Source organism: Gymnodraco acuticeps, unplaced genomic scaffold, assembly GCF_902827175.1.
Source record: "Gymnodraco acuticeps unplaced genomic scaffold, fGymAcu1.1, whole genome shotgun sequence".
NCBI classification, from domain to species: domain Eukaryota; kingdom Metazoa; phylum Chordata; class Actinopteri; order Perciformes; family Bathydraconidae; genus Gymnodraco; species Gymnodraco acuticeps.
In genome coordinates, this window is record NW_022990028.1 from 1 (window position 1) to 27,704 (window position 27,704).

Here is a 27,704-nt window from a genome sequence, read left to right on the forward strand (position 1 = left end):
ATAACGCCAAGGTCATGGGTTCAATTCCCATACTGGCCAGTTAATGTAGCTTATTAAGTCAATGCAGCTGCACTGTTTATTTCAAAAAGAGAGAATTTATTCCGATTACTTTCACATGTGAAGTCTCCAGTCAATCTATCACTCCTGGTCCATGACAAACTCGGAAATGGTCTAACCTGAATATCTATCCAAACGTTGTCCACTCATTTACTCTCTGTCCCAAACTGAACTTGCAAAAAAAACGATTATACTAAGCATTTCTACAATTGTCACTTTCTGAACTTGCAAACGCTAGTTTCAATTAGGAGATGAACAATGGCACCTGTGAATTGTGAAAGGTGCATTTTTGTGATCTTGTGGCCTAATGGACAAGGCGTCTGACTTCGGATCAGAAGATTGAGGTTTCGAGTCCCTTCATGGTTGAAATATCTAGCAACAATTGCTCCGATATTTTACCGTGAAGTCTCCAGTCAATCTATCACTCCTTTTGTGAAATAAAAGCAAGTATTCCAACAACTAGCTCTCGTGAAATCTGCTGTCTACTTTTCAAGCTATCTCTTCTCCACCAACTCCAAACTGGGATTTGATCAGATCTGATTGACGATCAACAATTGCTCCGATATTTTACCGTTTTGAACAGTACCTTTTTTTTACTTTTCTCGCTTCAAAAGTTCTACTAAGGTAGGCCGGTTAGCTCAGATGGTCAGAGAGTGGTGCTAATAACGCCAAGGTCATGGGTTCAATCCCCATACTGGTCAGTTAATGTAGCTTATTAAGTCAATGCAGCTGTACTGTTTATTTCAAAAAGTGAGAATTTATTCCGATTACTTTCACATGTGAAGTCTCCAGTCAATCTATCACTCCTGGTCCACGACAAACTCGGAAATGGTCTAACCTGAATAACTATCCAAACGTTGTCCACTCATTTACTCTCTGTCTGAAACTGAACTTGCAAAAAAAACGATTATACTAAGCATTTCCACAATTGTCACTTTCTGAACTTCAAACACTAGTTTCAATTAGGATATGAACAATGGCACTTGTGAATTGTGAAAGGTGCATTTTTGTGACCATGTGGCCTAATGGACAAGGCGTCTGACTTCGGATCAGAAGATTGAGGGTTCGAGTCCCTTCGTGGTTGAAATATCTAGCCTCAGTCATTGATCTAATCCTTCCTGCAATTTGACATCATTCAAAACACCCTCTGGTCCAATTAGTAGACCATTTGCTTTTGTGAAAGAAAAGCAAGTATTCCAACAACTAGCTCTCGTGAAATCTGCTGTCTACTTTTCAAGCTATCTCTTCTCCACCAACTCCAAACTGGGATTTGATCAGATCTGATTGACGATCAACAATTGCTCCGATATTTTACCGTTTTGAACAGTACCTTTTTTTTAACTTTTCTCGCTTCAAAAGTTCTACTAAGGTAGGCCGGTTAGCTCAGATGGTTAGAGCGTGGTGCTAATAACGCCAAGGTCATGGGTTCAATCCCCATACTGGCCAGTTAATGTAGCTTATTAAGTCAATGCAGCTGCACTGTTTATTTCAAAAAGTGAGAATTTATTCCGATTACTTTCACATGTGAAGTCTCCAGTCAATCTATCACTCCTGGTCCACGACAAACTCGGAAATGGTCTAACCTGAATAACTATCCAAACGTTGTCCACTCATTTACTCTCTGTCCCAAACTGAACTTGCAAAAAAAAACGATTATACTAAGCATTTCTACAATTGTCACTTTCTGAACTTGCAAACACTAGTTTAAATTAGGAGATGAACAATGGCACTTGTGAATTGTGAAAGGTGCATTTTTGTGACCATGTGGCCTAATGGACAAGGCGTCTGACTTCGGATCAGAAGATTGAGGGTTCGAGTCCCTTCGTGGTTGAAATATCTAGCCTCAGTCATTGATCTAATCCTTCCTGCCAATTTGACATCATTCAAAACACCCTCTGGTCCAATAGTAGACCATTTCCTTTTGTGAAAGAAAAGCAAGTATTCCAACAACTAGCTCTCGTGAAATCTGCTGTCTACTTTTCAAGCTATCTCTTCTCCACCAACTCCAAACTGGGATTTGATCAGATCTGATTGACGATCAACAATTGCTCCGATATTTTACCGTTTTGAACAGTACCTTTTTTTAACTTTTCTCGCTTCAAAAGTTCTACTAAGGTAGGCCGGTTAGCTCAGATGGTTAGAGCGTGGTGCTAATAACGCCAAGGTCATGGGTTCAATCCCCATACTGGCCAGTTAATGTAGCTTATTAAGTCAATGCAGCTGCACTGTTTATTTCAAAAAGTGAGAATTTATTCCGATTACTTTCACATGTGAAGTCTCCAGTCAATCTATCACTCCTGGTCCACGACAAACTCTGAAATGGTCTAACCTGAATAACTATCCAAACGTTGTCCACTCATTTACTCTCTGTCCGAAACTGAACTTGCAAAAAAAACGATTATACTAAGCATTTCTACAATGGTCACTTTCTGAACTTGCAAACACTAGTTTAAATTAGCAGATGAACAATGGCACTTGTGAATTGTGAAAGGTGCAATTTTTGTGACCATGTGGCCTAATGGACAAGGCGTCTGACTTCGGATCAGAAGATTGAGGGTTCGAGTCCCTTCGTGGTTGAAATATCTAGCCTCAGTCATTGATCTAATCCTTCCTGCAAATTTGACATCATTCAAAACACCCTCTGGTCCAATAGTAGACCATTTGCTTTTGTGAAAGAAAAGCAAGTATTCCAACAACTAGCTCTCGTGAAATCTGCTGTCTACTTTTCAAGCTATCTCTTCTCCACCAACTCCAAACTGGGATTTGATCAGATCTGATTGACGATCAACAATTGCTCCGATATTTTACCGTTTTGAACAGTACCTTTTTTTAACTTTTCTCGCTTCAAAAGTTCTACTAAGGTAGGCCGGTTAGCTCAGATGGTTAGAGCGTGGTGCTAATAACGCCAAGGTCATGGGTTCAATCCCCATACTGGCCAGTTAATGTAGCTTATTAAGTCAATGCAGCTGCACTGTTTATTTCAAAAAGTGAGATTTATTCCGATTACTTTCACATGTGAAGTCTCCAGTCAATCTATCACTCCTGGTCCACGACAAACTCGGAAATGGTCTAACCTGAATAACTATCCAAACGTTGTCCACTCATTTACTCTCTGTCCCAAACTGAACTTGCAAAAAAAACGATTATACTAAGCATTTCTACAATTGTCACTTTCTGAACTTGCAAACACTAGTTTAAATTAGCAGATGAACAATGGCACTTGTGAATTGTCAAAGGTGCATTTTTGTGACCATGTGGCCTAATGGACAAGGCGTCTGACTTCGGATCAGAAGATTGAGGGTTCGAGTCCCTTCGTGGTTGAAATATCTAGCCTCAGTCATTGATCTAATCCTTCCTGCAAATTTGACATCATTCAAAACACCCTCTGGTCCAATAGTAGACCATTTGCTTTTGTGAAAGAAAAGCAAGTATTCCAACAACTAGCTCTCGTGAAATCTGCTGTCTACTTTTCAAGCTATCTCTTCTCCACCAACTCCAAACTGGGATTTGATCAGATCTGATTGACGATCAACAATTGCTCCGATATTTTACCGTTTTGAACAGTACCTTTTTTTAACTTTTCTCGCTTCAAAAGTTCTACTAAGGTAGGCCGGTTAGCTCAGATGGTTAGAGCGTGGTGCTAATAACGCCAAGGTCATGGGTTCAATCCCCATACTGGCCAGTTAATGTAGCTTATTAAGTCAATGCAGCTGCACTGTTTATTTCAAAAAGTGAGAATTTATTCCGATTACTTTCACATGTGAAGTCTCCAGTCAATCTATCACTCCTGGTCCACGACAAACTCTGAAATGGTCTAACCTGAATAACTATCCAAACGTTGTCCACTCATTTACTCTCTGTCCGAAACTGAACTTGCAAAAAAAACGATTATACTAAGCATTTCTACAATTGTCACTTTCTGAACTTGCAAACACTAGTTTCAATTAGGAGATGAACAATGGCACTTGTGAATTGTGAAAGGTGCATTTTTGTGACCATGTGGCCTAATGGACAAGGCGTCTGACTTCGGATCAGAAGATTGAGGGTTCGAGTCCCTTCGTGGTTGAAATATCTAGCCTCAGTCATTGATCTAATCCTTCCTGCAAATTTGACATCATTCAAAACACCCTCTGGTCCAATAGTAGACCATTTGCTTTTGTGAAAGAAAAGCAAGTATTCCAACAACTAGCTCTCGTGAAATCTGCTGTCTACTTTTCAAGCTATCTCTTCTCCACCAACTCCAAACTGGGATTTGATCAGATCTGATTGACGATCAACAATTGCTCCGATATTTTACCGTTTTGAACAGTACCTTTTTTTAACTTTTCTCGCTTCAAAAGTTCTACTAAGGTAGGCCGGTTAGCTCAGATGGTTAGAGCGTGGTGCTAATAACGCCAAGGTCATGGGTTCAATCCCCATACTGGCCAGTTAATGTAGCTTATTAAGTCAATGCAGCTGCACTGTTTATTTCAAAAAGTGAGAATTTATTCCGATTACTTTCACATGTGAAGTCTCCAGTCAATCTATCACTCCTGGTCCACGACAAACTCTGAAATGGTCTAACCTGAATAACTATCCAAACGTTGTCCACTCATTTACATTCTGTCCGAAACTGAACTTGCAAAAAAAACGATTATACTAAGCATTTCTACAATTGTCACTTTCTGAACTTGCAAACACTAGTTTCAATTAGGAGATGAACAATGGCACTTGTGCATTGTGAAAGGTGCATTTTTGTGACCATGTGGCCTAATGGACAAGGCGTCTGACTTCGGATCAGAAGATTGAGGGTTCGAGTCCCTTCGTGGTTGAAATATCTAGCCTCAGTCATTGATCTAATCCTTCCTGCAAATTTGACATCATTCAAAACACCCTCTGGTCCAATAGTAGACCATTTCCTTTTGTGAAAGAAAAGCAAGTATTCCAACAACTAGCTCTCGTGAAATCTGCTGTCTACTTTTCAAGCTATCTCTTCTCCACCAACTCCAAACTGGGATTTGATCAGATCTGATTGACGATCAACAATTGCTCCGATATTTTACCGTTTTGAACAGTACCTTTTTTTAACTTTTCTCGCTTCAAAAGTTCTACTAAGGTAGGCCGGTTAGCTCAGATGGTTAGAGCGTGGTGCTAATAACGCCAAGGTCATGGGTTCAATCCCCATACTGGCCAGTTAATGTAGCTTATTAAGTCAATGCAGCTGCACTGTTTATTTCAAAAAGTGAGAATTTATTCCGATTACTTTCACATGTGAAGTCTCCAGTCAATCTATCACTCCTGGTCCACGACAAACTCTGAAATGGTCTAACCTGAATAACTATCCAAACGTTGTCCACTCATTTACACTCTGTCCCAAACTGAACTTGCAAAAAAAACGATTATACTAAGCATTTCTACAATTGTCACTTTCTGAACTTGCAAACACTAGTTTAAATTAGCAGATGAACAATGGCACTTGTGAATTGTGAAAGGTGCAATTTTTGTGACCATGTGGCCTAATGGACAAGGCGTCTGACTTCGGATCAGAAGATTGAGGGTTCGAGTCCCTTCGTGGTTGAAATATCTAGCCTCAGTCATTGATCTAATCCTTCCTGCAAATTTGACATCATTCAAAACACCCTCTGGTCCAATAGTAGACCATTTCCTTTTGTGAAAGAAAAGCAAGTATTCCAACAACTAGCTCTCGTGAAATCTGCTGTCTACTTTTCAAGCTATCTCTTCTCCACCAACTCCAAACTGGGATTTGATCAGATCTGATTGACTATCAACAATTGCTCCGATATTTTACCTTACTTTTCTCGCTTCAAAAGTTCTACTAAGGTAGGCCGGTTAGCTCAGATGGTTAGAGCGTGGTGCTAATAAAGCCAAGGTCATGGGTTCAATCCCCATACTGGCCAGTTAATGAAGCTTATTAAGTCAATGCAGCTGCACTGTTTATTTCAAAAAGTGAGAATTTATTCCGATTGCTTTCACATGTGAAGTCTCCAGTCAATCTATCACTCCTTGTCCACGACAAACTCTGAAATGGTCTAACCTGAATAACTATCCAAACGTTGTCCACTCATTTACTCTCTGTCCGAAACTGAACTTTTAAAAAAAACGATTATACTAAGCATTTCTACAATGGTCACTTTCTGAACTTGCAAACGCTAGTTTCAATTAGGAGATGAACAATGGCACTTGTGAATTGTGAAAGGTGCAGTCTACTTTTCAAGCTATCTCTTCTCCACCAACTCCAAACTGTGATTTGATCAGATTGACGATCAACAATTGCTCTTATACCGTTTTGAACAGTACCTTTTTTTAACTTTTCTCGCTTCAAATGTTCTGCTAAGGTAGGCCGGTTAGCTCAGATGGTTAGAGCGTGGTGCTAATAACGCCAGTGGCGTTGTCTCCTGGAGGCCAAGCGAAGCCCGGCTTCTCCTGTTTTTTCGAATTGTAGTTATAATTTTAATAAATAAATTTAAAAACTTTGTTTAGTTTCGGAAATTCTTTGTTGTGTGTTGCTGCCGGCCCGTCTCTTCCCCATTCTCATTGATTATTTTACAAAGAGTGAAACAGCGCCCCTGAAGATGTTATGGTGAAACAGTAGATTGCACTCTCTGTTGCGAGAGGACGCCAGCCGAAATTGGCTTCCCTTGGTGAAAAAAAATGGAGGGATTGACCAATCAGACAAGGCTCACGTCATGCCCCTGCCAACCTGTGATTAGTCAGGGCCATGCCAAGGGAAGCCAGAGGCGGCTGGCTTCCCTTGCCTCACAATCCAATCAATTTAGTGTTACAGTGACGCATCCTAAAACCCGGAAGTATGCTGCGCTCGGTTTCCCTCAACAAAAAAGCAATGGGATTTCTCCATAGGATTTTGGAAAATAGCTCGAAATAAGGTCAGTGGAAAACGAACCTGTTAGATAAATGCACGTTTTGTTCAGTCGGATAATATCCACATGTCTACCCTACTTTTATAATTTTCGAATCATAAATCTAATCGATAGAAGATAGATAGCGTCACTGCATCACTCTCACCGCCGTTTGAAAGTAGCAAGCAACTGAAGCAAGTGCAATTATGGAGGGTGGAGATTTGGAGTTTTTAATCAAAAATAATTGTACTAAACTTCCGCTACAGCAGCAACAACAAATACAATCTGATGACAGGCCGATGCCCAAACTGGAGCTGTGTACAGCGAGGAAAAAAGGAGCGAATCGGACGTAAAACGTTAAAGGTCTCCTGATTTAGTTTGTGAATGAATGCTTATTAGAGTTTGGGCTGGAGAGTGCGTGCGGACCTGTCGGTTAGATAACAGGCGTGTGTAAGTCCTGCATCTGTATGATACAAATGTGTGTAAAGTGATACCGGGTGCTGTAATCACTCATCTGGTTACGTTATTACATTGACCACCACACCCCCGACCCAAAATAAATGACGTATTATTGGCTTCCCCTAATTTTTTTCCCACGCCACGCTACTGAATAACGCCATGGTCATGGGTTCAATTCCCATACTGGCCAGTTAATGTAGCTAATTAAGTCAATGCAGCTGCAGTGTTTATTTCAAAAAGTGAGAATGTATTCCGATTACTTTCACATGTGAAGTCTCCAGTCAATCTATCACTCCTGGTCCACGACAAACTCTGAAATGGTCTAACCTGAATAACTATCCAAACGTTGTCCACTCATTTACTCTCTGTCCCAAACTGAACTTGCAAAAAAAACGATTATACTAAGCATTTCTACAATTGTCACTTTCTGAACTTGCAAACGCTAGTTTCAATTAGGAGATGAACAATGGCACTTGTGAATTGTGAAAGGTGCATTTTTGTGATCTTGTGGCCTAATGGACAAGGCGTCTGACTTCGGATCAGAAGATTGAGGTTTCGAGTCCCTTCATGGTTGAAATATCTAGCAACAATTGCTCCGATATTTTACCGTTTTGAACAGTACCTTTTTTTAACTTTTCTCGCTTCAAAAGTTCTACTAATGTAGGCCGGTTAGCTCAGATGGTTAGAGCGTGGTGCTAATAACGCCAAGGTCATGGGTTCAATCCCCATACTGGTCAGTTAATGTAGCTTATTAAATCAATGCAGCTGCACTGTTTATTTCAAAAAGTGAGAATTTATTCCGATTACTTTCACATGTGAAGTCTCCAGTCAATCTATCACTCCTGGTCCACGACAAACTCTGAAATGGTCTAACCTGAATAACTATCCAAACGTTGTCCACTCATTTACTCTCTGTCCGAAACTGAACTTGCAAAAAAAAACGATTATACTAAGCATTTCTACAATTGTCACTTTCTGAACTTGCAAACACTAGTTTAAATTAGGAGATGGACAATGGCACTTGTGAATTGTGAAAGGTGCATTTATTTGACCATATGGCCTAATGGACAAGGCGTCTGACTTCGGATCAGAAGATTGAGGGTTCGAGTCCCTTCGGGGTTGAAATATCTAGCCTCAGTCATTGAACTAATCCTTCATGCCAATTTGACATCATTCAAAACACCCTCTGGTCCAATAGTAGACCATTTCCTTTTGTGAAAGAAAAGCAAGTATTCCAACAACTAGCTCTCGTGAAATCTGCTGTCTACTTTTCAAGCTATCTCTTCTCCACCAACTCCAAACTGGGATTTGATCAGATCGACTATCAACAATTGCTCCGATATTTTACCGTTTTGAACAGTACCTTTTTTTTACTTTTCTCGCTTCAAAAGTTCTACTAAGGTAGGCCGGTTAGCTCAGATGGTTAGAGAGTGGTGCTAATAACGCCAAGGTTGTGGGTTCAATCCCCATACTGGCCAGTTAATGAAGCTTATTAAGTCAATGCAGCTGCACTGTTTATTTGAAAAAGTGAGAATTTATTCCGATTACTTTCACATGTGAAGTCTCCAGTCAATCTATCACTCCTGGTCCACGACAAACTCTGAAATGGTCTCACCTGAATAACTATCCAAACGTTGTCCACTCATTTACACTCTGTCCGAAACTGAACTTGCAAAAAAAACGATTATACTAAGCATTTCTACAATTGTCCCTTTCTGAACTTGCAAACACTAGTTTAAATTAGCAGATGAACAATGGCACTTGTGAATTGTGAAAGGTGCAATTTTTGTGACCATTTGGCCTAATGGACAAGGCGTCTGACTTCGGATCAGAAGATTGAGGATTTGAGTCCCTTCGTGGTTGAAATATCTAGTCTCAGTCATTGAACTAATCCTTCCTCCCAATTTGACATCATTCAAAACACCCTCTGGTCCAATAGTAGACTATTTCCTTTTGTGAAAGAAAAGCAAGTATTCCAACAACTAGCTCTCGTGAATTCTGCTGTCTACTTTTCAAGCTATCTCTTCTCCACCAACTCCAAACTGAGATTTTATCAGATCTGATTGACGATCAACAATTGCTCTGATACCGTTTCGAACAGTACCTTTTTTTAACTTTTCTCGCTTCAAATGTTCTGCTAAGGTAGGCCGGTTAGCTCAGATGGTTAGAGCGTGGTGCTAATAACGCCAGTGGCGTTGTCTCCTGGAGGCCAAGCGAAGCCCGGCTTCTCCTGTTTTATCGAATTGTAGTTATAATTTTAATGAATAAATTAAAAAACTTTGTTTAGTTTCGGAAATTCTTTGTTGTGTGTTGCTGCCGGCCCGTCTCTTCCCCATTCTCATTTAGTATTTTACAAAGAGTGAAACAGCGCCCCTGTAGATGTTATGGTGAAACAGTAGATTGCACTCTCTGTTGCGAGAGGACGCCAGCCGAAATTGGCTTCCCTTGGTGAAAAAAAATGGAGGGATTGACCAATCAGACAAGGCTCACGTCATGCTCCTGCCAACCTGTGATTAGTCAGGGCCATGCCAAGGGAAGCCAGAGGCGGCTGGCTTCCCTTGCCTCACAATCCAATCAATTTAGTGTTACAGTGACGCATCCTAAAACCCGGAAGTATGCTGCGCTCGGTTTCCCTCAACAAAAAAGCAATGGGATTTCTCCATAGGATTTTGGAAAATAGCTCGAAATAAGGTCAGTGGAAAACGAACCTGTTAGATAAATGCACGTTTTGTTCAGTCGGATAATATCCACATTTCTACCCTACTTTTATAATTTTCGAATCATAAATCTAATCGATAGAAGATAGATAGCGTCACTGCATCACTCTCACCGCCGTTTGAAAGTAGCAAGCAACTGAAGCAAGTGCAATTATGGAGGGTGGAGATTTGGAGTTTTTAATCAAAAATAATTGTACTAAACTTCCGCTACAGCAGCAACAACAAATACAATCTTATGACAGGCCGATGCCCAAACTGGAGCTGTGTACAGCGAGGAAAAAAGGAGCGAATCGGACGTAAAACGTTAAAGGTCTCCTGATTTAGTTTGTGAATGAATGCTTATTAGAGTTTCGGCTGGAGAGTGCGTGCGGACCTGTCGGTTAGATAACAGGCCTGCATCTGTATGATATAAATGTGTGTAAAATGATACCGGGTGCTGTAATCACTCATCTGGTTACGTTATTACATTGACCACCACACCCCCGACCCAAAATAAATGACGTATTATTGGCTTCCCCTAATTTTTTTCCCACGCCACGCTACTGAATAACGCCAAGGTCATGGGTTCAATCCCCATACTGGCCAGTTAATGTAGCTTATTAAGTCAATGCAGCTGCAGTGTTTATTTCAAAAAGTGAGAATGTATTCCGATTACTTTCACATGTGAAGTCTCCAGTCAATCTATCACTCCTGGTCCACGACAAACTCTGAAATGGTCTAACCTGAATAACTATCCAAACGTTGTCCACTCATTTACTCTCTGTCCCAAACTGAACTTGCAAAAAAAAACGATTATACTAAGCATTTCTACAATTGTCACTTTCTGAACTTGCAAACGCTAGTTTCAATTAGGAGATGAACAATGGCACTTGTGAATTGTGAAAGGTGCATTTTTGTGATCTTGTGGCCTAATGGACAAGGAGTCTGACTTCGGATCAGAAGATTGAGGTTTCGAGTCCCTTCATGGTTGAAATATCTAGCAACAATTGCTCCGATATTTTACCGTTTTGAACAGTACCTTTTTTTTACTTTTCTCGCTTCAAAAGTTCTACTAAGGTAGGCCGGTTAGCTCAGATGGTTAGAGCGTGGTGCTAATAATGCCAAGGTCATGGGTTCAATCCCCATACTGGCCAGTTAATGTAGTTTATTAAATCAATGCAGCTGCACTGTTTATTTCAAAAAGTGAGAATTTATTCCGATTACTTTCACATGTGAAGTCTCCAGTCAATCTATCACTCCTGGTCCACGATAAACTCTGAAATGGTCTAACCTGAATAACTATCCAAACGTTGTCCACTCATTTACTCTCTGTCCCAAACTGAACTTGCAAAAAAACCGATTATACTAAGTATTTCTACAATTGTCACTTTCTGAACTTGCAAACACTAGTTTAAATTAGCAGATGAACAATGGCACTTGTGAATTGTGAAAGGTGCCATTTTTGTGGCCATGTGGCCTAATGGACAAGGTGTCTGACTTCGGATCAGAAGATTGATGGTTCGAATCCCTTCGTGGTTGAAATATCTAGCCTCAGTCATTGAACTAATCATTCAAAACACCCTCTGGTCCAATAGTAGACAATTTTCTTTTGTGAAAGAAAAGCAAATATTCCAACAACTAGCTCTTGTGAAATCTGCTGTCTACTTTTCAAGCTATCTCTTCTCCACCAACTCCAAACTGGGATTTGATCAGATCAGCAACCCCAACAACCCCCACATCGAATCCTGTGTGACTGCAATAAAATCCTGGATGCAACACAACTTCCTCAAACTCAACAGCAATAAAACTGAACTCCTCCTCATCGGCTCCAAATCCACCCTCAGCAAAACCCCCAACCTGACAGTCACCATTGATGGCACCCCTGTTTCCCCCTCCACCCAGGCACGCAACCTTGGCGTTATATTTGACCCCACCCTCTCCCTCGAGCCCCACATCCGTCAAGTTGTAAAAACCTCATTTTTCCACCTCCGCAATATTGCCAAACTCCGTCCCTCTCTCACCCGCCCTGCAGCTGAGCGACTCATTCACGCCTTCATCTCCTCCCGCCTTGACTACTGCAACTCACTCCTCCACGGCATCAGCTCCACATCCCTCAGTAGACTCCAGCGTGTCCAGAACGCAGCCGCCAGACTCCTCACCCACACCAAATCATGGCATCACCTCACCCCGGTCCTCAAAGAACTCCACTGGCTCCCCGTTTCACACCGCATCCACTACAAACTCCTGGTCCTCACTTTCAAAGCCCTCCACCATCTGGCCCCCCCCTACAGGGGTTAGGGTTTAGGGTTACCGTTTGTTTGGTAAATATAAGACCTTGATAATGAGTGCGATGATATCTATGTCAGGAATGGCTTAAATATTGATACTGTGTAGTCAGGGGTAGGCAAGTAAGTTTGGCCTTGGGCCAATTTTTTGCTGAGCCGCAAGATGGCGGAGCAGAACATAATCAAAGCCTAATTCAAGGAATTGATTTTGGTAAGAGGGCGCAGCGCCCCTGTTCACCGGTTCAGAAAAAACTCTGATATCGCTGATAACCCTCCCCATCAACACTCTGATGCGCAGTCAGATCCGCTGATTGGTTCACTGATGATATAGGCGCCCAATCCAGAGCCTCTGTTTAGACCCGCCCAAAGGGAGGCTCGTCCTCTCTAGCCCCATTTCAGTCCCAAAGCCAGGGCTATTATCTGTATTTTAACAGACTTATCTTTTAAATTGAGGTGTAGCCTATTTATTGTTCTCTTCAAAGTTTATTTTTCTCTGAAATTTTAGGGAGGATGGTCCTCCCTTTCCTCAATGGACGAGCCTCCACTGAGTAAAGTATAGGTAGCAGTGTTATTTAACATACTTTTATTCTGATAAGTAGGCCTATTGTCAAGTTCTCTGGGTTTTTGGCATTTATTTGAGTGTTTGCCCACATTTGAGAGGCTTGAGGGACAACTGGAATCCTTGTTCCTTTTCTTTATTTCAACTTTTCAAGGACACATTAGGATTCTTTCAGGTTGAAAACCTTTAAAAAATACCAAAGGACAAAATAAATCAATTACAGCAGTTTTGATTTGCAATTTAATATATTATAACCTAAATTAATCAGTAACCAAGTATTTTACTCAAACTCAATGTATTTAATAGTTAAATAAGTACTTTAATTGACCTGGTTCCCCACAACCACACATTTGCCATATGTGACCCGCTCTATCGAAATCAGTCGGAAGTCGCAACGGCTCATTTCAAAATAAACGTGGATTTGCGTAAAAAACTAGTTTTTCGGGGTTCGGGTGTTTTGTTTGATTTTAAATAAACAAAGTCTTGGCTTTCAGAATATGACATTTTTATTTCCAAAATCACACGATAAATACATGTTTGAAGCTTGTAAAGGGAAGATGACAGCTCTCACTCGCCACTCTGCTCTTCCACAGCGCCGCTTCCCCTCCCTCCACTGACATTATGAATTAAGCGGATATGTCGGGACAGAATTTATTTTACCGGACAAATTTGAAACTCACCGGTCATGTTTCAATAATAATAATAAGAATGGTGTAGCAGAGTTCCGTTAGCAGGTAATCACCGGACTATGACCGGATATGCTGATGTTTAAAACTCAGTTAATGGGGCTCATTTTTATATTGCTTCAGTTTATAATCGTTACAGATCGAAAAGTTCAGATTCATTTTTCAATAAATGATTCCACAAACAACATCATTATTACATTCAAACAAACTACTTGTAGTAGATGAAGTACATTATTCAAAAGTTTACATTAACTTTGAATAATAACACGGGAGAAACGGATGCTCTCTTTTCCCCTCTCCCTCCCTCTCTCTCCTGACAGCCCGTCAGTTTCTCATGCAGCTCGCTAAACAGTGGGCGGGGCTTCAGGTGATTAAGCAGAGCTGCGTGTCTCCGTCAGACTCAGCAGCTGATCTGATCTCTATCTCGGGTCCGGTTATACTTCACTCGCGTTTATGTCCATATCGATCAGATCCAGCTGTCCTGATCGGCCTTTATAGAGAGCACCGATCAAACTATTAAGAGTGAATATCGGCCGATAATGACCGGCGGCCGATCGATCGGCAGCTAACGGAAACCCTGATGTGCGACTGTCGGTCCTATGTTGTAAAAAATAAAAATAAAAAAATCTCAAATTAATATTTTATTTTTGATTCTCAAAATTACGGGCCAAATATTATTGCTGGCGGGCCAAAAATGGCCCGCGGGCCGCCTGTTGCCGACCCATGCCTTACACCAGGCATCCTCAAACTACGGACTCCGGTCCGGATCCGGACCGAACCAGCACTGTCTCCGGACTCTGAGCAAATTATACTTTTCATATGTATGATCTCTCTGTATTATATGTGAGACATCGCCACAACGCATTCGCAACGAGTCAAAATTCTCCGCTATGTCCACTGCAAACAGCGCTCTGCATGTCTGACTGTTCCACTGTGTTCCACCTGTGTGTGTCAACGCTTTGGTCCAATCACATTCAGCATCCAGTCAGCGTTTTTCCCCCCCAAACAATCTGCGAATCAGAGGCACAGTAGGGCGGGTCTTCGCGGAATGCGGGTGGGAAAAATGTGTGTGTCTCTTTCAACCTGTCTAAGTCAGAGCGAGAATTAAAACAAAAACAAAAAAATGTCAGAGCGAGAGTTAACAGCTCATCTAGTTCCATCTGTACTGTAGCTAGTAGCCTAGTTTCACCTACCGGGGTGGCAACTGACACCCTAAAAATAGGCCTTGCCACCCCAGCTGCCACCCCAGTTGGCAGCTTTGTTTTGAAAGAAAAGTTGTGGCTCATCGGACATTTATGAGAGAAAGTCTCTAATGTCCGAGTGCAAGTGAATGCAGCACAAGATGCACGTCATGTAACCCCTCCCCCGGTCCTGGCGCGAGCGTGGACATACGATTTGGCGGCGATTTCATTTTTAACTGGACGGCGCAAAACGAGAAGCATTCGGACCCAAGCGCTGAAGGAATGAGGTATTTGCGGTCTGACAGAGAAGAGACTGTCAGTGCGGCTGTACTCAGCATTGAATCAAAACGCACTAAAGCTGTTGATCTTAATACGTTTGTGAGGCGTTTTGCTGAACAAGATGGTAATCGCCGCATTCAGCTGTAATAGACATGTCAACTTGATGCTCTGCTCACGGATGAGCATACACAACTATTAAGATGATGACCTTACGTGTGTAAATATATTGTTTTCTTTGAGGGGGTCTGCCCCCAAAAAACTGTTTTAAGTCCTGAGAAAGTCAAATAAGACGGTGTTTAAAACTACACTGCCCAGCCAAAAAAAAGTAACCACTTTGATTGAACTAGGCCAGTAGGTAAGGACCTTCCACTGGATAATAACTGCAGTATAAAAGAATGCATGACTGAAGTGATGGAGACCATGTTGAAGGCAAACAAAAAGAGGAAATAACAGGTCAAATCAAGCAAATCCCCTCTCAGATTCCACAGCAACCAGAAGAACATACATACTGGCTGGTGATTTGATTCATCAGCTTTGTGATGGAATAGAAAATGCACAGTGCATTTCCTTAGCTGTGGGTGAGTCCACTGACACCACTGACAATGCTCAGTTGCTGGTGTTTGTGAGTTGTTATGATGAGGCAAAGGGGGAGTTTGTTGAAGATGTGTTGGGCCTGACGAACCTCAGTGGACACACAAGAAGGCAAGACATTTATAAAGCAGTAATGGGAATGCTGAATGAAAGAGGGTGCAGCTGTCTTTATTCCTAACTGTGCAGCTCTTACACTGCGACTCTGAGGGGTCAAGCACAGAAACAATAACAATGAAAACTGCTGCATACAGAGACTTTTTATTTTTGCAACCTCGTGTTAAGAATCTTGTTGCAATTGTTTAAAAGTTTGAATGACCGTAATAAACGGACCTTTGTCTTATTGAAACATTTATTTTGGACCTTTAAGATTTGTATTTGAGTACCCCTGCCTTACACCATATGAGCCAGCTGGAAAAAAAACCTGTCAAGCTAGATGTATCCGTGTCACTTTCCACCAACACACGCACCTGAGATAAAGTGCAGGTTGTGGGGGGGCGGAGAGTATAAGGCCTCTGTGTCATTAGGAGATGAAGTCAATGAATCAACAAGCTATTTCAAGCCAGAGGGGTGTTTAATGAGTCTGGAATCTCATCGCAAAGTCATGTGAATATAACTGTTAATGACGTTTTCTTCATGTGTAAATTAGATTTGCTCACAGTGATGCAATACCCGGCAATATTTCTCACAGCAGCTGGGATGAGGGCAGAAGTGATTTCATGAACAATGAGTTCCTGGTACAGTAAGTGAATTTGGCTACAAAGTTGAGGAAATGTCTTCCCACTACACTTGCTCAATACAAAGCAAAACACATCCAGAGTTTACTGGGGAATAATGATCAGAACAGTAACGGCCCGTCCACACAGCAGCTTTTGGCGATTTGTCCACCGCTTCCAGCGCGTCTCCGCCCATTGACTTTGAATGGGGATGACGTCACTTTCCCTCGCTTGTCGCCGAATTGCATTGTGGGGGGGCGAGGCGAAGATTTCCAGGATTTCCAGGATGTTCAGGATTCCAAAGTTGAACAATGTTCAACTTTTGAGGCTGAGCTGGAAGCGACAGCCAATCAGATCCGTTTATGCAAATCTGACAGTTCAAGCGCTAGCCAATCAAACCGCGTGCAAGCTGGGAGAACGAGACCCGCAGTTCATTTCTATATTCCACAAAAATGGAGGAGAACTTAGTTATTGCGGTAGCAAATCACCCGGTTCTTTATGACCAGTCCCTATTTACTTACCGGGATACAAACCGGAGGAACCAGGCATGGGGGGAGGTGGCAGAGGCAGTGGGTGAAACTGGTAGGTTTTCGCTTGTTTGGGGATTTTATATCCAGTTTACTTCGTTGCTAGTTTACTTCGTTGCTAGCAAGCATAGACAGTATCATTAGCCAGCATGGAATGTAGCATAAAATAGCAACATAAACATTAATCTCATAAATGTTCAAAATGTTAAAAAAATAAATGTTCATCATAGCCCTTCCTATTTGACAATAGTGTAGAAGAACCGGGTTTTTTTTGCTTTGTATGTCGGGGGCGGGATATTCATGTGATATTCATGTGATTGGTTGTTGGTCGCGAAATCCCCAAGCTGTCAGACACGCCCAGCTCCAGGATTTTCAAGATTTGGTCAAAGCTGCTGTGTGGACACACCGTAAGAATAAAATTAGAAAACTCAATACTTCATGGCGTGCTTTTGTTGAGTGGTCCCATTTGCAGTGAAGGAGTAGCAAGTGTATGTTTTAACCATGTCCTAAATGTAGGAAGGACCTGATTCACTTGCAGCTCCACAGTTTTCCCCGCTGCGAAGCTCCGGCACTAACAGTTCACGAGCGTGCTTTACTAGCAGCACCACCCCCCCTCATGAAACACCTTTGCGTGGGGCCACAAGTTGGCCAGGGGCAGCCCTGATACCATATACTGTCTCTAACAAGAATTATCCACTTTTAGCAGCACAGTAGGCCAGTACCAGTGTCTTGAAGCGGATTTGGCAGCAACTGGTAACCAGTGAAGGCGGCGTGCAGTGTAGGAGAAGTCAGGGATGTTGAAGACCAGTCGAGATTTCACATTCTGGATGAGCTGCAGAGGGCTGATGCTGCTTGCAGTTCGATCCGGCAGGAGGTAGTTTCAGTATTCAAAATGTTGGATGACTAGAGCCTGGGGATGTATCCTTCGGATGTTGTAGAAAGTGTATATGCAGGAGCAGGTTAAAGCAGCGATGTTAGCCGCGAAGTACAGTTGGTCGTCCAGTGAAACACCCAGATTTCTTGCTCTCTGAGTCGGTGAAACAACACAGGTGTTGATAGAAACTGCATGAATGGATGGAAAGGTCATGAATGGTTATCACTGTTATGATGTAGAATTAAACCGTGAGATGGTGTGATTTGGTGACTTGACTCTTAACATTAATGACTGTCAATCCAGATATTTAGAGATGTTATTGTTGAGAGTATATCTGCAGGAGTGGGTTGTAGCTTTGGCAGTTAGCAGTGAAGGACTATTTGTCGTTCATCATTACAACCAGATTCCTTGCAGTTGAGTTGGGAAAACAATTCACTGTGTACTGCTTTGTAGAACAGGTCAGAAAAGGCAATAGACTGTGTACATGAAGAAATGTTTTCCCTCAAAGGCTTGTAGCTCTGTAATAACCATCCACCAACAATAGTGTAATCTGCAGCTTGACTGCTGTCAGGGGATCGCAGGAGCGTTAACATTTTATTACCTGGCCTCAGAGGCCACAATGATGAATTATGTTTCATCACCTCCAGCTTTAAAACTTGTCTCCCTGATGTCTCTTTAAAAGCCACTGCTCAATAGAGAGTATATTACATGTCATTTGTCATTTGTTAGACGCTTTTATCCAAAGCGACTTACATACATTCAGTACTGTGGACAATCCCCACAGTATATGAGGTGCGTCCGCATATAAAATGTCACTATTAAAAATGCCCATAAAAAGAGCATCTCCCATGGTTCCTTGCAGCTGAAATCTCTTCCTCTCCATCCTTTCCTCTCTGAAGCTGGCAGACCATTATGCTTTTTTTTGCGTCATGCCTGAGTGAGGTGAGAAATTAAAGTCAATAGGCGCTTTCACACCAAGTACTTTTCCCAGGAATAGTTCCCGGAACTTAGTTCTCCGGATATCTTTAGTTCCGGAACTATCTAGTAGATCGCGTTCACACAGGGACCTATAAGTCCCTGAGGGAGGATTACGCAGAAATTAAGCCGCTGACGTCACTTCTTCTGCTTTGGGTTTACTGGCAGGCCGCAAACAACTTCACGGCGTATACTGCCACCCGAAGTCCCCGGAGTTGGGCACTTGGGAAGACTCCCAGCAGCTTCTACTGAAGCCTTCAGAGTAAATCGCCAGAAGCGCAGACACCTCCTCATCACTCCACCGCTCTCATGTTTTATTTTGTGTTGCCATAAGTTAGTCTCTCTCTGTTGGTGCGCTGGGCTAATGCTAATGCGAGCAAATAAAATGGCGGCTTCACAACATTTTTTCTGAGTTTTACGGGGCGTGGTTTGCAATTCGCCCAGCCAATCAGAAATTGGAACCTTTTCCTCCCCAGGAAAGTACCACCTCTCTAGCAGGGACTGAAAAGGGGTGACAAGGTTCCCGAAAAAAACTTCTAGTTCCAGATCTTTTTGGTGTGAACGCAAAATCCCAGGAACTATCGGAACTATTCCTGGGAAAAGTACTCCGGTGTGAAGGCGCCTAATGGTGTCTTTCTTCCAGAATGGAGAGTGGGAAGTGCAGCACAGTGGTGGAGCTCTCTGTGAGGTCTGCTGATTGAATGATGAGGAGGCTCCCAGGGAAGAGCTGGGAGAAGTTAAAGGTAACTCTTCGCAGCACATCAATGACTAAGGAGATAAGCTGTTTGGATAAGTTGGATGGCAGCCATTTCGATTCCCCTAGAGTTGAGGAGGGATAGCAGCCCACTGTGAAGGTCAACAGGTCATCATTACCATACCATATGCTGTCTTTTACAGGAAGGAATCTACTTCTGGCATGGCCACAGCAGATTCTAGTTTCCTCTTATAGGGAACCAAGCCATGAGGTAACAAGGACACAGGAATTGTTTCAAGGAAACATAAAATACAAAAACATTAACCTGTACATTAAGCTGTACATACACCTACACTATTTTAACTCCGGCTATCATATTCACAGTCTGTCGTATCTGCATTTAGGGTGCTGCCCTACAGTGACTCTTATGGTGCGTTCACACAGACGGGGTGTGATTTTTGGGCATGCATACATGTAAAGTCAATGTAAAGGTGTGGATAGATGTGTATTCGCTCTGGTGGCTAGAATGAAAAGGTGGGAATGACACCATGGACGTGATTTAAAGGGGGCCTTCTCAATCAAGAGTTCAATTATTTCAACTTGTGCATTACATTTGCACATTTCTCACGAAAGCCAATCAACTTTGGGATTCTCTCTGTTGTTACTGACGTTGTGCCGTTGTTCAGTTGTGAAGATGGAAGAAAACATTATGGTCGCTGTTTGTGGGTTCCCAGAGATATAAAACACCTTGTAGTTGTATTGTAGTCAAGACCAACTTAACCGAGACCAAGACAAGACTAAGACCGGAGTGTACCAAGACAAGACCAAGACTTTCAGAGGTCGAGACCAAGTCAAGATCAAGGCAGGGCGAGACCGAGTCAAGACCAAGCAGACCCGGACTGGCCATCGGGAGGACCGGGAGGTTTCCCGATGGCCTGGCCTGTTAAGTGGGCTGCTGGCCTGAGAATTGTGGGTCTGCAACACACAGGGTGACTGGCTGTTTACATGATTTGGCCTGCGACTGTCATACCGATCATACATTAACCTCTTAAGCCCGATCGGTAGCGATATTTTATACTTCATGCTATCTGCACAAACTAGATATCATATGAAAGCTGAGATTCCTAACATTTCATTAGTATAAGTATCATCACTGTGCGACCAAAACTCACGGCAGCGAAAGCCAGGAAAGACAACACACAACTCCACTTTACGGGGCCAAAACGGCAAATACGTCTTACCTTTGCTGTTTTCTGATAAAAGGTTGTGTTCAAGGGCATTCAAATGCATATAAACGCTGCTGAAGGTTAATCCAATGTCTCTGTGTCACTTTGAAATGATTACTGATAATCCATCATAACATTTATGGCAATAAACTTATTTGTCATATAGAGTGTAACGGAGCTTCCGGTTTTGGGCATGCTGCGAGCGCATCATTCTAACTCACCAATGGTAATGTTTAGATGGATTTAGGTACTTCCCTTCAATTCTATTGGCTCTAACGGTAACAAAGAGGTGTCAATCACCCAAATCGATCAATGGGTTCCAGAGATACAGCAAATACACTCAAATGTACCCAGAGGTGAGTCCGCCTGGGCTGCAGTCGAATTGTCAGTTTAGCTTAGGAACCTTCCTAAAGAAGTGAAATGACCCGGAAGTACCTCAGTGGCCGCCATGATAAGAGCCGTTCGAATTCTCTAGATCAGCGGTTTTCAAAGTGTGAGGCGCACCTCAAGAAAAAGACGAGTAAAGTGTCACTTGCACACCTTTGGCTGTCTGTGGAGACCGAGTTCCCCCACCTCGCCAAAAAGGCTGTAAAAGTGCTCATTCCCTTCACCTCCACCAGGGGGAGGACTGGCCATCTGTGTGTTCTGGAGAATCACAGAACGGCCGGTCGTCAGTGTGCCGTTGGCGGCCGGCTCGGTTCGCTGACGGCCGGCACCGCCCTTTATTTTTTATGTTTTTAAACAGCATAATTTAAGTTGCGCTGACAGACGACAGAGGTCCGTTCAGCGGGCTGCCCCCCCCCCCCGTTGACAGTTCACTAGCGGGCTCTACCAATTTGTGTAGGCTGGGGTGGGTGAGATTCCAGGGCTGATTTTTAGTCCCAGTCCGCCCCTGCCTCCACCTACCTGCGTTTATTCCTGTCTACATTGCATCCCCCGCATCATCCGCCATCAAAGACGCAGACTCATTGTTCCCACTAAAGTAGGGGGGAGTGTAATAAGGAGGCAAAGTTGAAGTTCAGTGTGTTGCCGGGAGCATATAAGGATGTATCCACGATGTTGAAAATGTAAAAAATGTTTTTAAAAAAATGTTTAAAACATAAAGATAAAAACATTTTTTAAAGTTATTGTTTAATGTTTTAAGGAGGTGACGCTACTCAGCCAATCAAATCGGTGCAGTCAGTGAGTCAGCACGATATATTCAAACACACACACACAGAAACGAGACAAGAAGAGAGAAACAGTCGGAGTAATTTAGTGGGAATGCTGACACAGCATTCCCACTATCTGTTAGGCTACGCACGAAATTATTTATTATTCCGCCGGGTTATTTTGCGCCACTTCTCCTCCCGCATTGAACATCAAAACGTTCAGCTCGGTCGGGAATCGATGGTTATTACTTTTATCATTCATAACTTTCATAATTCCAGAGATACATCCCATAATACATCACATTTTTAACATGGAAGTCAATGGAGAAATTCTTCAGACTTCAACAATCTTCATGCAACTTCAACTGCTAACTGCTCCTTCATACTTTCACTCAGAAACCTCATTCCAACTTTAAAATGTTACACATCTTTCTGACATTATTCGTGTAACACAACTTTTTTTGCTCTACCCCTCACTATCATGTGAAGGGTCTGCTTTATGCCCTCCGCACAGTAACCCTGCTGCGAGGCATACAGTGAACAGCGAACAGTTCATGAGCCCCAGGGTGTACTGAAGGACTGAGGGTGGATATTGAGAACATCACTGTCACTCTTTTGCGCAGGAAGCAAGATCTGTATCGTCAGCATGGTTTGTTGTCAAACGTAGTTATTGAAATTACCTTTCAAAAACAACAAAAACATTCTGGCACCATGTAATGACGAGACGCCGTTACTAGAGCTCTCGTTAACATGTTTACATAATCATTGTACTGTATAGGGCAGAGCTGGACTGGGACAGCAAATCAGCCCTGGCATTTAGACCCAGACCGGCCCAAATCCATAAAACAAACGAATAGTAGCGGTTCCTGACAAGAAGAATAACTCAGTATAATTTAAAAAAAACGCTATTATTATCCTTTTTACGTACCAGGGGTAAACAAAACTAATACATACCACAAGTATGTGTAACTATCAATCATTAGAAATTAGACCTTCAAACCCTCTCACAAAGCGAACGGTGACCGGGCACTAATAGAAGAAAAGTTTTAAAAATAACCCCTTAAATGATGACTTCTAGTGAATTTAGGGGGGGGGGACTCTATAGTGCCCTGCCTCCCCTTTCTATGACAACACAATAGAGATAGGACCAGATGAGTCTACTCTACAGGATGAGTCGACGGCATCTTTTCTTGGGCTTGTTTCTCCCACAGATTGACCCTCTGATATGACTCCCTGATAAACACTGCTATGTCATTGATTAGGTTGCAAAGTGTTCCACATTCGATTACAGTTTGGGAGGTTTCAGCCAGGACAAGATTAAGAACATGAGCATAGCACCACACATGGACATGAGTGGGTGACTGGGAGGTCATCAGTGCAGAAAATCCTTTGTACCGGCCTTGCATATTGGATGCTCCATCTGTTGCATTACCTATACACATGCCCTTGTCCAGTTTCAGATGCTCTAAGACCTCTGAGAGCAAGTTCACAAAGTATTGTCCGGTGGATGCATGGCACTTCACTAAAGCCACAAGCCTCTCTTGCACAGTCTCATTGACATATCTTAAGATTACTGAACACTGATCCTGAGAAGTTATGTCTTGTGTTGTGTCCAGCTGAACAGAAAATATTCCGGCCTTCTGGACATCACTGGAGATACTTTCTTTGATTATACTACCAACAGTTTATATTATGGAGTTAACAGTAGATTTGGAGAGTAGGGTGATGAGAGACCCTCTACCTTTTGTTCCACTGGATTGGTGCAATTTCTTGCTCTTCTCTACGCAATCATCCAGATGCTCTTTTAAGCAGACATCATACTTTCCTAATAAAAGGGTGAGCTCCAAAAAGTTACCGTGGTCCACGGTGTTGTCAGCTAGCATATATGCTCCCTCATTCTCCACCTGCCTGCACTTTCACCACATCTACCACACGCTCCAAAACCTGACGTCTCTTTCGGACTTGTTCCCTATGAGCAGACATCTGACTGCCAGCAAACATGCTTTCGATGTCTGCTTTAGAGCACCGTAAGAAAAATGCTTCAGCACAGGTTGAATGTGTAATGCTCTTTTTGTGCTCCTCTGTACGCTGGTGTGCGTGCCTCCAATCTGACATTCCAGTTATAAATGTGCCAGTGTCAGTCCTCTTCCCAAATGCCAGACATACAAAACAAAACAACATATGACGTTCCTTGCAATATGTAAGCCACTTTCTGCTGGTGCCATCTGCACAACTGGATTTCTGGTATGGTCCCAAACTGTTTAATGGTCTAAACCATTTATGTTAACTTAAAACGTAACAAGAGACACTTATTGAAGTGATTGGCCTCAAATCGACATGTAATAACAGACAAACGAATAGCATGCAGGGTTAGATGTAAGAAAAAGAAGTAATTTGAACTCACCTGCTTGTGACAAAGCAACGCCACGTGTTATATGATTCTTATTGTTATACATTTGGTTGTTTTAACATTAATTTAGGCAGTCTTTCTCAGGAGTCCAACTTACCAGACAGACACACTCATATTGTTCACTATGTAATCTATTGAAGATTTTGAATAAACAGGTACTTCTTTACCTTTCTGTATTGGGCCCGAGTGTATGTCTGCCAGCATTGCTCAAGCTCCTTTGAAAACTGCAACTGCTCTCCCGGTGGCACGAGATCACGTCGGGGTCACCAATTGTTATGCTGTGTTCGTTATTCTCGCGTCCAGGAGAGAAGCTTTAAAAGGAGACTAAATGGAGTCTCTGAGAAGGTTCAAATGGTTACTTTAATTAAAAATATGGCGCGGTAATGTTACAAACAGATGATTGTTCAGTCAGGAGAGAACGGCTGCAGCTTCCTCTCCCAGGTGGTGGCCGTGAAAAAGAGAGCTCACAAGCCTTCGTCTTTCCCGCTTGCTGGCTGTTCGCCCCTCCTCTCTGTGAGCTGTAGTGACGTAGGGGACTTCCCCCCCTCGTTCTTCTGTGTCCGATATCGCGTTAAACAGAGGATTTCGACATTTTACATTCATGTTGCTTACTTCCACATGCCTGATCTCCTCCTTATCTCTTTCATAACTTTATATGTAATACATGTTAACGGCGTGTGAGACAGCGACCCTTTTAGCGGCTGGATTTCCAGTGAAAGAACCACACACGAGAGGAGGTAGAGTTGCACACCATAGTGTCTTTATTTCACAACCACCATAAAGAACAGCCAGCCAGCCAGCATGGAGGTGTTCACCACCTTCCTCCGACTGAAGACTGGCTCTTTTATAGAGGATCTTATTGGGAGAAACCATTCACAGGTGAGCCATTATAAATACACATGTCATCATAATTAGTATAACGATAATCCATAACATTCTGTGCATGTATGATCAGTGGTTTATAGCCAGCTGTTAAGTTAACCCCAAAATCCACATTATAACTGACCATAATATATAGACATTAGGGGTGTAACGGTTCACAGAAGTCACGGTTCGGTTCGTACCTCGGTTTGGGGGTCACGGTTCGGTACGGTTTCGGTACAACAAGGAAAAGAAAAGAAAAGTCCCAAATGCATAATTTTTTTTGCTGTTATTTATTTTTAACAGTCGTGCAAGTTTTGTTATGAAAATAAGGAACTCTAACATTTGGAATCATTAACTGTATTACACAGTTAAAAACAAAACACAAACAGTAACACACACACTCAGATGGCCATAGTATTTATAATGGCTGATGTCAAACAAAAAGGTTAAATAAGCTGTACAACTAAAAAGAATGTCTTGAAAATATTAAAATAAATAATAAGAAAGTGTTTCAATCACAATCAATAAAAGGCAATACAGAACTGTATAACATCTCCTGATGTCAAAATATAAAATAAATACAATAATATAAAACAAAATAAAATCTACCTTTAGGAGCAATGTCTAACATGTGTAATTAACTTGTGAGTGTGTGAGGCCATTATGCCTAAATAAAGGTACTCAAGCTTTACTCTATTTTCAAGTTTTTCTTCAAAAAGATGAGTTTGTCTACGTTGTCAGTAGTGAGGGCAGATCTGTTGGCGATATGTCACCTGCCGTCGAGAAAACCCTCTCGCTGGGGACTGAGTCAGACTCGGATGTGATTGAGCATGTTTGACGTGTTACCACTAGCATACCGCACCGCTGTCGAACAACGCCGACACACCGTCCTCGTCCGATCCACAACTCGCACCCCATCATTGTTGTAGTCCACAGGGAACCCGAAATGTTCCCACACACCTGATTTAAAAGAAGCAGGTGGATTCTAGCTCCTGTGTGTTGTGTGAACTCGCCATAGCTAACTTTTCTTCTTCATGTATTGTGTTCGTTTAGTTGTGTTTTGTTCTTGTTCTTCATTTGTTATTTACGGGCGGCTGGCTTTTAGGCGCAATACCGCCCCCTGGATTATATATAGTGTAATACTGCCCTGAGTGACAGACTTTTTTCCCACTCGTAAAAAAAGGCGTATTCGCCGTGTGACTGCATGTGCCGAACCGTGACGTCCGAACCGTGACGGTACGGGACGAATACGGATACCGTTACACCCCTAATAGACATACATTCCCAACTACAACAGAAACCCCTACGCCCATCCCGCCACTTGGTTCGTCCCGGAACCTTCTTTAGTCAGTGTTTGTTTCCCCCCGAGGACCTTTTGGCCAAACACACTGGAGCGGACACAGGACGAAACAGCATGGGTAAGCGATGGGCCTAACCTTTACACAGTGTTCACTTCTACAATGAATGCAACTTAATGTCATGACATATACACGCTAAAACAGGACATCTGCACACAATGATTAATCTCATCCGCTGTCAATCTTACACAATTATAAATACTCTCGGCGCTCTCACTATAACTCCCCTCTCTTTTCAGGTGGAGCCGAGGACCGACCAGCATCTGCCAGACGACATTCCAAATACTACGGTTTAATCATTTAACAACTACTACATCAATAAATAGTATAGATTATATAAAAATGTGCAAATAGGCCATGTCAAACTGTACTGTGCAAATCATGCTAATAAAGTGCAAACTGTTCACTAAAGTGCTGAGTGACATTCTTACTGTGCAAAAGGAAGTCGTTATATAAAGTGCAAACCCACATGTGCAATATTACAAGGCCCCCAAACCGTCAGTCCATAGTAACGAAGTTACCTTTGTTACATTTCCTCCTCCCTCTCCCGAAGGAGAACAGTGTCTCATTCCTGTGACACTCTGGACAGAAAGTCCGCCACTATATTGGTCTTCCCTGACCTGTAGCGAACGGTGAAGTCATACGGCTGCAGTGCCAGGTACCATCCAGCGATGCGCATGTTTGCATCTCTCATGCGATGCAACCACTGTAGAGCTCTGTGATCCGTTTCCAAAACGAAGTGCCGCCCCAGCAGATAATATCTGAGGGAGTCAATGGCCCACTTCATTGCCAAACACTCCTTTTCAACCGTGGAGTATCTAGTCTCTCTATCCAGCAGCTTGCGACTCAGGAAAACAACAGGTCTCCAGTCTCCCTCCTCCTCCTGTAGCAGCACTGCCCCTAGGCCCACTCCAGAAGCGTCGGTTTGCAGGGTGAAGGGCTTGTCAAAGTCTGGAGTGTGAAGGACAGAGTTAGCGCAGACTGCATCTTTCAAGTCTCTAAAAGCTTTGTCACACTCATCGGTCCATTTCAGTTTGTTGGGAGCAGAGGCTTTGGTCAAGTCATTCAACACAACCGCCCTGTCTGCAAAATGAGGAACAAACTTACGGTAGCAACAGACCAACCCCAGAAACCCTCTCATCTTCTTCTTGGTAGATGGCACAGGGAACGACTGTATGGCCTCGACTTTCCCCAGCTGTGGCTTAATCTTCCCAAATCCGATGATGTGGCCCAGGTACTTCACTTCTCTTTGAGCGATAGCA

General features: G+C 42.6%; 1 long non-coding RNA gene and 19 other non-coding genes across 20 annotated transcripts; all 20 read left to right on the forward strand.

Annotated features, from left to right (window-relative positions):
- Positions 1-684: 684 nt before the first annotated feature.
- On the forward strand, positions 685-758 carry trnai-aau. Its single transcript has one exon. It is a non-coding gene; the product is annotated as a tRNA-Ile (tRNA).
- A 310-nt stretch (positions 759-1,068) lies between these two features.
- On the forward strand, positions 1,069-1,141 carry trnar-ucg. Its single transcript has one exon. It is a non-coding gene; the product is annotated as a tRNA-Arg (tRNA).
- Positions 1,142-1,429: 288 nt separating this feature from the next.
- Positions 1,430-1,503, forward strand: trnai-aau. The gene has a single exon. It is a non-coding gene; the product is annotated as a tRNA-Ile (tRNA).
- A 312-nt stretch (positions 1,504-1,815) lies between these two features.
- trnar-ucg lies at positions 1,816-1,888 on the forward strand. Its single transcript has one exon. It is a non-coding gene; the product is annotated as a tRNA-Arg (tRNA).
- A 287-nt stretch (positions 1,889-2,175) lies between these two features.
- trnai-aau lies at positions 2,176-2,249 on the forward strand. Its single transcript has one exon. It is a non-coding gene; the product is annotated as a tRNA-Ile (tRNA).
- Positions 2,250-2,561: 312 nt separating this feature from the next.
- trnar-ucg lies at positions 2,562-2,634 on the forward strand. Its single transcript has one exon. It is a non-coding gene; the product is annotated as a tRNA-Arg (tRNA).
- A 287-nt stretch (positions 2,635-2,921) lies between these two features.
- trnai-aau lies at positions 2,922-2,995 on the forward strand. The gene has a single exon. It is a non-coding gene; the product is annotated as a tRNA-Ile (tRNA).
- A 310-nt stretch (positions 2,996-3,305) lies between these two features.
- Positions 3,306-3,378, forward strand: trnar-ucg. Its single transcript has one exon. It is a non-coding gene; the product is annotated as a tRNA-Arg (tRNA).
- A 287-nt stretch (positions 3,379-3,665) lies between these two features.
- trnai-aau lies at positions 3,666-3,739 on the forward strand. The gene has a single exon. It is a non-coding gene; the product is annotated as a tRNA-Ile (tRNA).
- Positions 3,740-4,050: 311 nt separating this feature from the next.
- trnar-ucg lies at positions 4,051-4,123 on the forward strand. Its single transcript has one exon. It is a non-coding gene; the product is annotated as a tRNA-Arg (tRNA).
- A 287-nt stretch (positions 4,124-4,410) lies between these two features.
- Positions 4,411-4,484, forward strand: trnai-aau. Its single transcript has one exon. It is a non-coding gene; the product is annotated as a tRNA-Ile (tRNA).
- Positions 4,485-4,795: 311 nt separating this feature from the next.
- On the forward strand, positions 4,796-4,868 carry trnar-ucg. The gene has a single exon. It is a non-coding gene; the product is annotated as a tRNA-Arg (tRNA).
- Positions 4,869-5,155: 287 nt separating this feature from the next.
- trnai-aau lies at positions 5,156-5,229 on the forward strand. Its single transcript has one exon. It is a non-coding gene; the product is annotated as a tRNA-Ile (tRNA).
- A 312-nt stretch (positions 5,230-5,541) lies between these two features.
- On the forward strand, positions 5,542-5,614 carry trnar-ucg. The gene has a single exon. It is a non-coding gene; the product is annotated as a tRNA-Arg (tRNA).
- A 266-nt stretch (positions 5,615-5,880) lies between these two features.
- trnai-aau lies at positions 5,881-5,954 on the forward strand. Its single transcript has one exon. It is a non-coding gene; the product is annotated as a tRNA-Ile (tRNA).
- A 2,082-nt stretch (positions 5,955-8,036) lies between these two features.
- On the forward strand, positions 8,037-8,110 carry trnai-aau. The gene has a single exon. It is a non-coding gene; the product is annotated as a tRNA-Ile (tRNA).
- Positions 8,111-8,777: 667 nt separating this feature from the next.
- trnai-aau lies at positions 8,778-8,851 on the forward strand. Its single transcript has one exon. It is a non-coding gene; the product is annotated as a tRNA-Ile (tRNA).
- A 2,298-nt stretch (positions 8,852-11,149) lies between these two features.
- Positions 11,150-11,223, forward strand: trnai-aau. The gene has a single exon. It is a non-coding gene; the product is annotated as a tRNA-Ile (tRNA).
- A 312-nt stretch (positions 11,224-11,535) lies between these two features.
- On the forward strand, positions 11,536-11,608 carry trnar-ucg. The gene has a single exon. It is a non-coding gene; the product is annotated as a tRNA-Arg (tRNA).
- Positions 11,609-26,374: 14,766 nt separating this feature from the next.
- LOC117545256 lies at positions 26,375-26,853 on the forward strand. The gene is made up of 2 exons (XR_004568801.1): positions 26,375-26,502; positions 26,682-26,853. It is a non-coding gene; the product is annotated as an uncharacterized LOC117545256 (long non-coding RNA).
- The last annotated feature ends 851 nt before the right edge of the window (positions 26,854-27,704 follow it).